Source organism: Hibiscus syriacus, unplaced genomic scaffold, assembly GCF_006381635.1.
Source record: "Hibiscus syriacus cultivar Baekdansim isolate YM2019G1 unplaced genomic scaffold, ASM638163v2 tig00112285_pilon, whole genome shotgun sequence".
Taxonomy (NCBI): domain Eukaryota; kingdom Viridiplantae; phylum Streptophyta; class Magnoliopsida; order Malvales; family Malvaceae; genus Hibiscus; species Hibiscus syriacus.
The window spans coordinates 1,414,763-1,425,313 of NW_024063293.1; positions in this window are offsets into that span (position 1 = coordinate 1,414,763).

Sequence of the window (10,551 nt, forward strand, 5' to 3'; positions counted from 1 at the left end):
AGTTGGATCCAAAATATTTGGTTAGGGTAACAAATGATCCATAACAATGAACACGACCATATCTTTCAGGACCGGAAACTTTAACAATAACTTGATTTTCAATCTCATCCAATTTGAAAGAACCATGAGATGAAGTCGTAGCTTCATACTCCTCTCTTTTATCACTTATTTTTTTCCTCATAATCAATTAAGAATTTAGAACGAATTCAAATATTATTTAAAATAAAAATATTATACTATAAATATAAGTATATATAATATAATCCAAATTTTATGTCTAGTAAATATACCATAATTTCTACAGCTCTTGGAGTCATAAGAGAGCCATCTTTTTTGTATGTGTCATTTTGAAAAGCTTTATTCGTTCAACTCTATTATCAGACGTAATTTCATACAATGTAGAATATAAATTAATACTTGCAAAAAAGTAATAAATAATATGAAAAATATTCATTACTATGTGCAACCAACTTAAAATCACTATGTGAATAATCATAATTAAAAAAAGAATACATCATCATGAGCTACACGAGCAAAGCTATTCGATCTAGCTGTGTGAGTAAACTTTTGTTGTTGTATGCTAGCAATACCAACATGCTCTCTGTCCTACAATTTGAAATTTACATGACTTATAAAGTTATTATTATAGTGACATAATATTTTTTTTTCAAAGTGCATCATACCTCTCCTTTCTTTGAACTCCAACCTGAGCATTCTAGGTGAGACATTTTGCAGCTTTTCTTCAAGGTTGAGATTGATCTTAAAATATTTTTTTAAAAAAACTCTTGTGGTCTTTTCATTTCTTTCAACGCTTGCTTCAAATAGTTATATGAGACCTCTAGAGAAAATTTCTCCTACAAATAACATAATTGTTCAAAGTAAATATAAATTATTATTGAATTGTAATGAACTATCTATTACAATGAAATTGTTATCTTAGTACAATCCACAACCTGATTTTTTCTACTATTTGACATCTTACGTCATGACTCATAATTAATCGATAGAAAATTACCATTGCGTACAATCATGTCTATGTAACTAGATCGAACTCGTGCTTTTGTCCCAGTAGGTTGGCCGACATCATTACTCGAAACTTTCACACAGTCCCAAAGAAGAAGTAGATATAATTCCTTTATTATCGTGTGACCTCTAGTCTTGCGCCTTTGACAATTTTCAGCTACATAAGAAATAATTTAGTGTAAGTTCTTAAAATCAAGCAAGTAAAAAAAATCAATCACCATTTAAACAAAGTATCATACATTACCTTCAATTTCTATATTTTTTTCAATTGTATTCAGAACTTCCGAAGATCTAACACCAATCGATTCTTCATTATTTGTTTATTCCTCCTCTTGAGTGTGGAATGTAATGGTTGTGTGTATGCATTCAAGTTCATGCACGTGTGTGTATAAGAGTAAATAGAACGATTAGTAAATAACTGTTAGGGGTGTTAGTTGGTTGTAACTGTGTGTAATCGTATCTATTTGCTGCAGCTATTCACTCTAGCTTGTAGACTGGGTTATATAAATCGATGTACTGTGCTTGGAAAGAAATGAAGAAACGTTTATGTTTACTTTACTTTCTTAGTTTCTCAACATGGTATCTTTCACCATAAGGTCTGGGGATCTTTAGGGTTTTTTTGTTTTCTTTTCGTGATGCCTCAAAATCCATTGGATCTTTCGAACATAGACTCCGGTGATGCAGCAATGGAGTTCTCTTTAAGGAGTGAGCGCACGTTCATTAATAAGAAAGTGAACATTGTGCTTGATGAGTCAAACTTCCTTCTATGGAAGCAAATACTTCTTACAGTTTGTAGTCACCAATTGGAGTGTCTTTTAACTGGGAAGATGAAACCGCCGCCAGAAACTATAGAAGATAGTGAATGTATGGTGATTGTAAATGACGAATATGAGGAATATATTGTGCAGGATAGTGCACTTGCCTCCTGGCTTCTGTCTACGGTCAGTGAACATCTGTTTTCAGTTTGTTGGAGCATAAACAACATCTACCGTTTGGCATACGGTTCTTAAGTTCTTTGTGAATCGGTTCACGACCTCAGTAATGGATCTGAATTATAAGCTGTATTAAACTACTGAGATTAGAGTAAACGGAATGTATATTCAGCAAGAAGTAAGTACAAACTGATTACAAAAGCAGTATTAATATACAGCCCATCTAACTACAATCAGTTAACCATAACTGAATGTCTAACAACCCTCAACAGATTAACAACTCTTAACTGCTTCTTAACAGCTTATACACTCAACCACGTGCACTAACCAACATCTCCAATAAGCTGCTGTCACTTCGAAAGGGGGATGATTGCATACGAGTTTACCTTACTCGTGTCAAAGAAGTATGTGATGCCTTATCGTCGTGTGGGAATTCGGTATCCTCGATGAGGCGTATTACGAGCATTCTGAAGGGTTTACCAGGATAATATCAGTCGTTCATGACTATATTATCAACCAGTGGAGAGACACCATCGTTGGTAGCGGTTTGAAGTATCTTGATTGATATCGAGGCTCGGTTGACAGGCTTTAATGTGCAGTTTGATAGCATGTCGCTAAGTGCCAATCTTGCAAGAATGGAGGTTACTGATTTATCATACAAATCATCAGGGGGTGGAGCTCAGAAGCAGTACAACCACTTGTCTTATTCGGATTGTCGTGGTACAGATCATCGTAATGGAAGTCGCGAACGTGGCCGACCTCGTGTTTAAATGTTAACTATGTGGCAAGACTAGGCATTTCGTTGATAGGTGCTGGCATCATTACGATCATGACTACAACTATGTGTCCTCGAATGGTGGACTGTTTCAAGAGACTGGTGGTGCCCATTTTGCTAGGTATGAAGATCGATCGAAGCTATGGATGTGATTATTGTTCTTCTAATCCCTCATGCTACATTACTGATTCTGGTCGTTCCTCTCAAAATCGTGTGGTGTCATCTGGTCAAGAGCATTGGATTGTAGAATCTGGTGCTACACATCATGTAATACCCAATGTTGACAACATTGTGCATAAGATGGAGTATACGAGACCAGGTAAACTTGCAGTCAGAAATGGTGTTTCGTTAGGTGTAAACATGATGGCAGATTTGTTTTGACTACACCCGTTTCTCGCACTTTGGTTTTAACTGAATTATTTCATGTTCCCAAAAGAACAAGTAATTTGCTTTTTGTGTCAAAGCTTGCTAGGGACGAAAGTGTTTTTCTTGAGTTCCATGCAAACTCTTGTTTTGTTCGTGATGAGTTTACGAGAGATGTTTTGTTACTATGGAATGAGGATCGAGTTTTGTACACCTTTTTTGTGCAGGATGGTGCAAAGCTACACAATGTAGCTGAGGCGAATTCGGTTCAGGCGGCTGCTACCTCGTATGAGCTTTGGCATAGGAGGCTTGGTCACCTGATCTATGAAATGCTTAGCAAAATTTTTAAATCGATTGATGTAAACATTTCTAAAAGCATGAATAATACGTGTGTTGCATGTCATATGGGCAAGAGTCACAAGTTGCCTTTTTCTAATTCTTGAACTATGTATACTGCTCCATTTCAACTAGTTTATACAGATATGTGGGGACCTTCAAACATTAGTTCGAATGGATTTCAGTATTACATTTATTTTGTAGATGCTTCCACGCGTTATTCTTGGGTTTATCTTGTCAAGGACAAGTCTCAGTTTGGGGTTTATATCAAGGTAGTTCAGAGTGATTGGGGTGGAGAGTATAGGAGCCTATCCCCGATTCTACTTCGAGATGGCATTTCACATCGACTAACATGCCCTCACACATCCGAGCATAATGGAGTAGTTTAGCGGAAGCACAAACACTTGATTGAACTTGCTATTGTGCTGCTTGCTCAAGTTTTGTTACCTTTTCGATTTTGGTCCTATGCAATCATCACTGCTATATATTTTATTAACGAGCTGTCGACTCGTGTGTTATAGGGGGTTTCTCCTATGGAGCTTTTGTTTGGTAAGAAGCCAAACTATAAGGAAATGAGAATGTTTGGGTGCCGCTTCTTCCCTCATTTACGTGCTTTTTATGTCTATAAAATGGAGTTTAGATCACAGCCGTGTACCTTTCTAGGGCACAGTCCGTGTCATAAGGGTTACCAATATCTCACGCCAAGTGGGAAGGTTATTGCATCAAGACACGTGACTTTTGACAAGGTTGTTTTTCCCTTTGCAGATTTAAAATTGCAGCAGGCTACGATGCCTTGTCATTGTGCACAACGGTCTAGATCTCTACCTGTGATTGCTAACTTTAGGGCACCATCGGGTAACAGTGGTGTAAGACCATTAGCAGTGACTGATCCGCCTATTGCTCAACACACTTCTCCAGGTTCGGGAACTGTCCCCTAAAATCGAACATAATATTGATTAAAGTGATGCTGAGATGATGTGTAACTCGGGTGGTCGTGTGGCATTTGAAACTCAGTCTGCTCATGTGACAAATTCTTTGTCTCGTGAACAAAGTGTGGGGCCTAGTGATAAGGGTTTGGATGATGATGTGCAACTGTATAGTGCTACTGACAATGTGCAACTGTATAGTGCTACTGGCAATGTGCAACAATGTACTACTGTTGACTTTAATATAAATAGACACACGATGACCACAATAAGTAAAAAATGGTATCTTTAAACCAAAGGTGCATGTGGCTGTTGGTGAAGATATCGAGCCTGGTAGTGTGCATGAGGCGTTAAAGACTGATCAGTGGAAGGAGGCTGTTCATGCAGAGTTCGATGCCCTCAAAAGAAATGGCACTTGGAGATTCTTGTTAAGCCCCTAGAAGGAAGAACATTGGTAGGATGCAAATGTATATTTAAATTGAAGAAAAATTCTGATGGCACAAGGCTCGTTTGGTTGCAAAGGGGTATTCTCAAGTGCCAGGACAAGATTTCAGGGATATGTTTAGCCCTGTGGTCAAGATTCCTACACTGAATGTTGACTTGGCTGTTGCTGTGGAGAAGAACTGGCCATTGAGATAGATCGACGTTAATAATGCCTTTCTTAATGGTGACTTGAAAGAGGACGTGCTTATGGAACAACCTTCAGGTTTTGAAGAATATTTAGATGATGGCACAAAGCTGGTGTGCAAGCTCAAAAAATCGTTATATGGCCTACGTCAGGCTCCTAAAAATTGACATTCTAAGTTGAAGATTCAGTTGGTGAACATGGGTTTCATGGAGTCCAGGGCAGATACTACTTTGTTTATAAGAGAATAAGATGGGTATGTTACATATATATTGGTTTGTGTAGATGATTTAGTGGTTATTGGTTCCTCTAGTGTGGCTATAGAGGACGCAGTGAGGAATCTTCATATGGTTTTCTCTTTAAAAGATATGGGCCAATTAAACTACTTCTTGGGCATTGAGGTTAAACGAACTGGTGCAAGACTGCTTAGTCAATGAAAGTTTATTGTTGAATTACTTGCCAAAGCAGGAATTTTGAATGCCAATCCTACTCCGACACCAATGATTCTAATGCAAAAGCTTGCTTTAGGGTTGAATATGTTGGAAATATGTACTGTAAAACCACACCATTAGCACTGACAGGAAATATAAACAGTAATTTAAAAAGAACAGATTCGTAAACCGTGTCGTGGTAAAACCACTGCCTTAGAAATGAATTCTCCACGATATGTGTAATCGCTATAGTAGACAGACCGTCCCTCGAGGTTGATACGGTCGCTCCGAATTCCGTACACCCAAAATCGGAGTGGACTGCTAATGGTATTGCACTTCTGATAGGAAAGCACACAGAGAGAATATTTAGAAAACACTTGGAGAGTGAATTTTAAATGTTAAGAGTGAGTTGAGAAGCTGAATCTAGCTCTATATTTATAGGTTAGAAATAGGGTTAAAATCGTCCATAAAATATCAGGATTAAAACCCTTTATTGTAACAGCTAAAACGTCTAGATGAACCTGATTATATCCTATAAATATAAGAAATTCCTCAAGAATTTTCTCTAAAAAGATATTATCTGCGTAGACGTGTCAAAGACACGTACTACCACGACCACGACCAGAGCCGAGCCGATTCGAGCCGACGGTGGGCGAGAGTCCCCCTTGTTCTCTTTCACTCAACAAGGAAGTGGGAAATCCAAACCTTAAATACCCATTCCGAATAGTACTTCCAATACTATGTGAGATTGAGCATTACCAACAGGATAAGTTGTTATATGATGCTCGACAATATATGAGTATTATAGGTTCTCTATTGTATGTGTGCCATACACGTCCAAACATAGCCTTCTCTATTAATAGGATTGCTCAGTTCATGCACAGCCCGTGTGAGAGTCATTTGGTGGTAGTAAAAAGATTTTATGTTACCTAATTGGGACCATGGAATATTGTTAGGTGTTTATTGCAGGAGTTTCTTCTGGTCGACGTGTCATAACATTCGTCGATGCTGACTGGGGTGTTATTTCTAGTGATCATAATTCGATTTTAGGCTATTGTGTGTTCATTGGTAGTAATCTTGTAATCTGGAACTCAAGGAAGTAGAAAACCGTTTCCCGGTCCACAATGGAGGTGAAGTGTAGAAGTATTGCCGATGCAACGACTGAGACAGCTTGGGTTTAGGCTTTGCTTGATGATTTGAAGGTAGATCAATACGAGGTTCCTCTAGTATAGTGTGATAACACCAGTACAGTAACGTTAGGTGCGAATCTGGTGTATCACGCTCGTTCCATGCATGTTGATATGGATATTAACTTCGTTAGAGAAAAGGTGACGGCTGATAAGTTACGCGTAAACTATGTTCCAACCTTTCATCAGGTGGTTGATGGCTTGACTAAAACTATATGCTTGAGCTGTCTAGAGACAAATTTCAAGTTGAAACTCCCCAAGAAGACTAGAAGAAATAGGGGGAATGTGGAATGTAATGGTTGTGTGTATGCATGCAGGTTCATGCACATGCGTGTATAAGAGTAAATAGAATGATTAGTAAAGAACTGTTAGGGGTGTTGGTTGTAATTGTGTGTAACCGTTTATAGTTACTGCAACTATTCACTATAGCTTGTAAACTGGGTTATATAAATCGATGTATTGTGCCTAAAAAGAAATGGAGAAAAGTTTATGTTTACTCTACTTTCTTAGTTTCTCAACATTGAAGGGGTCTAACAATCCACAGATCACTTAATTTCCTCTTAGGTATAATATATGCAATAAACAAACAATAATATTATGAATTAGTTACAATAATACCATAAGTGGATATATAAGTTAATCAAGTTATATAAATTATAATATTATAAATTAATAAATCAAGATATAAAATCTTACTAAATTATTACGTCGTATCAATTTTCATAAATATATTCATCCATGTAATCTTGAACCCATTGGAATTGTAAACTAGTACTAGTGATAGTTTCATCTAAATTTTGTGCGACAAAAGACAATGTTATCTCTATTTCCATCCCCAATATCTATAAAGTCTCTAGGGTATTACGGAGTACAACATATCAACTATCATCCATTGAATCGTTGCAATAAAAAACTTGTTTGACTTGAGAAAAAATACATATGGATTGTCCATCAATAATTGACTAGTGTGAATTAATCGAGATAAGTTCACCATTGTAAAACCTAATTAATATCTTTTAATGCCTCGAGTACTATTTACATCAACTCAATCACATCGAAATAACAAAACATTTCATTTTCCATAATAATCCAACTCAATAATATCCGTAAAGATTCCATTAATATTCTAATTCTCCCTCCACAAAATGATTATCTCTAGCTCTAGCATAATTTTTAGTTGAAGAATTAACAACTGTTGTATAATTTTATGTCCTCCTTAATTTTCAAAAGATTTCGTGTGGAACCTGAACCTATTAATGAGAAAAACATTATATCTTTTAACAATTCTATTTGGACCTTGAGATAACAATTTAACCTCTTCACTAACTTCTCTTGCACTCCAAACCTATTACACATGAAAGTTGAATTAGTTAGCATTTATATCAATATACTAAAACAAGAAGAGTTATACATTATTTATGTGCCGTGCAAGGATTTAGTTACTTAACGTCTACCCTAATCATTCATGAAATGTTTCTATGAATAACTAATGAATCTCTTGCTGATGTAATCTTCAGAAGCGTGAACAAGATTTCAAGACTTCTTTAAACTCATTATAAAGTAGATTATATGGTTAAAGAATGAGAAATATAAAAAAAATTAAGTGAATACAATAAGATTATTATTGTAAAACTTACGTGTATAAGGGATCTAGTGAATCGTGGGAAAAGAACATATCGGTGTGCTTGTACCCAAGACTTATCATCTAACTGTGCAATTTCAACTTTGTTGAGTGATCCACCATAACTTCCAAACAATTAAGTCTCAGCTAAGTTATTCGTATTTGACACTTCATTTCTTTTTTGTGTACATCTTCCAAAAATATAGAGCAAAAAGTCATTAACTCTTCTGCCAAATACATTTCAACAATTGATCCTTTTGGATAACGCTTATTACGACAGTAAGACTTTAAATTGTACAAAAACATAGACACAAAACACATCATTAGATTAATAGTTTTAATTAAAAGATATATTTAATAGAGATTGAATACATGTAAGTCAATTAACACAATTATATAGGATATATCCACCGATAGAAAACTGGTCCACCAACTTTAACTTCGTGAGGGAGATGAATCAGCAAATACACCATAATTTTAAAGAATAAAGGTGGAAATATCTTCTCTGGATTGCATAAAGTCAAGGTGGCTATATCTTGCAGTTTCTCAAGTTCTTCAACCATAAGAACTTCCCCATAAATTACTTTCATTATATTGTAAAGTTCAATTATACAATATGCTTTTTCCCTTTTCCCTTTTTTTCTTTTTTCTTTTATTTTTTTAATGAAAAACAACAAACTAACAAAAAAATTGAAACTAAATTAAAACAATGTAAAAAGAACCCGAAAATGATGAATCTTCGTGAACTAGCTCTATTGGTGGTACCTTGATGAAGTAGGCATGCAAGGAGAGGCAAATTCACTTTATTCTTTCCAAGAATCATCCCAAATCTGATACCAATTGACAGAGATGTGGCAGCAGATGAATAATTGTTGTTCTTGTTGAGGAATCAAACCTAGTAGCTATAAACTCGATGAAGAAATCAGAAGGATTTGAATCGAAGAAGAAGATGATGAAGTTGTGAAATATGGATAATGTGGGGATTAGGGTTGCTAAAAAATCAAGAATAAAGATTAAGAAAATAAATACTAAGATACTAAAGATAAATAAAGACAAGGAAGATGAACATAAAATAAAGAATTGATAAAGATATAATAACTTAGACAAACTAGGATTCGTGGTTGAATCATGGAGATAGTGGCATGGATGATATTGATAATGAAGATGGATATGATGTAAATAGATGGTAATTGTCCTATCGAACCCTCCTAGTTGTAATAAAAAGGAAAACTCAATAAATGACTCTAACCAGCCCTTATAATCACAATGAAGAGGCAAACCAGAGTGTGAAGATCTCTCTTACAAAGAACTTGAAAAGAACTTAATGAAAAGAAGCTTTAAGGCACAAGTAATCAACACTTACAAAGATAAACTCTCAATGCATTGTATTAAAAAAAAGATGTGTTTACAAAGTTGAATAAAACCCCTTTTATATAGAATAAGAGTTTTAAAAGCCCTAAATAACTATTAAATAAAATAATAATAATAAACTAAAAATAATGTTTTAACTCGATCTTAAATCCTAATAAAATAGTAATCTAATCCTAAAAAATAAAACACCATCCTATATTCAATTATATTACATATAATCAATAAAAATATTAAAAATTTCGTAATATTTACAAAATATCATATTAATACCGTATATGAATTTGTCTATGCGTTGTCTTCACTAAAATGAGTGTATCTTGAGTTCCTGATATCGGATTGCCGCGATTCAAGAACTGTTGGAAAACGAAGAGAAATCCGGTCATAACTCTAGACATGTCGACCAAATAACATCAGGATCTCATTCAAAAAATCATCGCAAGTCTGTTGCTATTATTTTTTTCTTTTTCAAGGCTTGGTCGTATGGATAAATGGAAGCGTTAGTCCATATTCCTTTGATGTGAGCATTGTGATGCATGTATCATGTACTATATGCATGTATTATCTCACTCGTTATCTCATCTAGAATGTTAAGTGAAGGTTTAGTAGTCTATTATTTATGATAATTTATTAAGTTGCTCTATTATAGTCAATAGAACTTAAGGGTGTTTTAGTTATTTATGTCTCTAAAGAGGTCTATATGTGTTTCTTGATTTTACGACGATTATTGTATATTTTTTTCATTGCCTGTAATACTTGCTAATTCGATACTTGACTCAGGTTCATTATTACGTAGTGACACTCTAGTCACTCTTATCACACTTCTCTTCATTACCCCTTAAATTGGAGGGATGACTTATATGTTCTCTGTTCACTGACGTTTCTGGAATACATGACTTCGTTATTACGTAATCTGAATTACTTATTGTACCACTTGTTGATACATCATTCAAAATGATCCTCA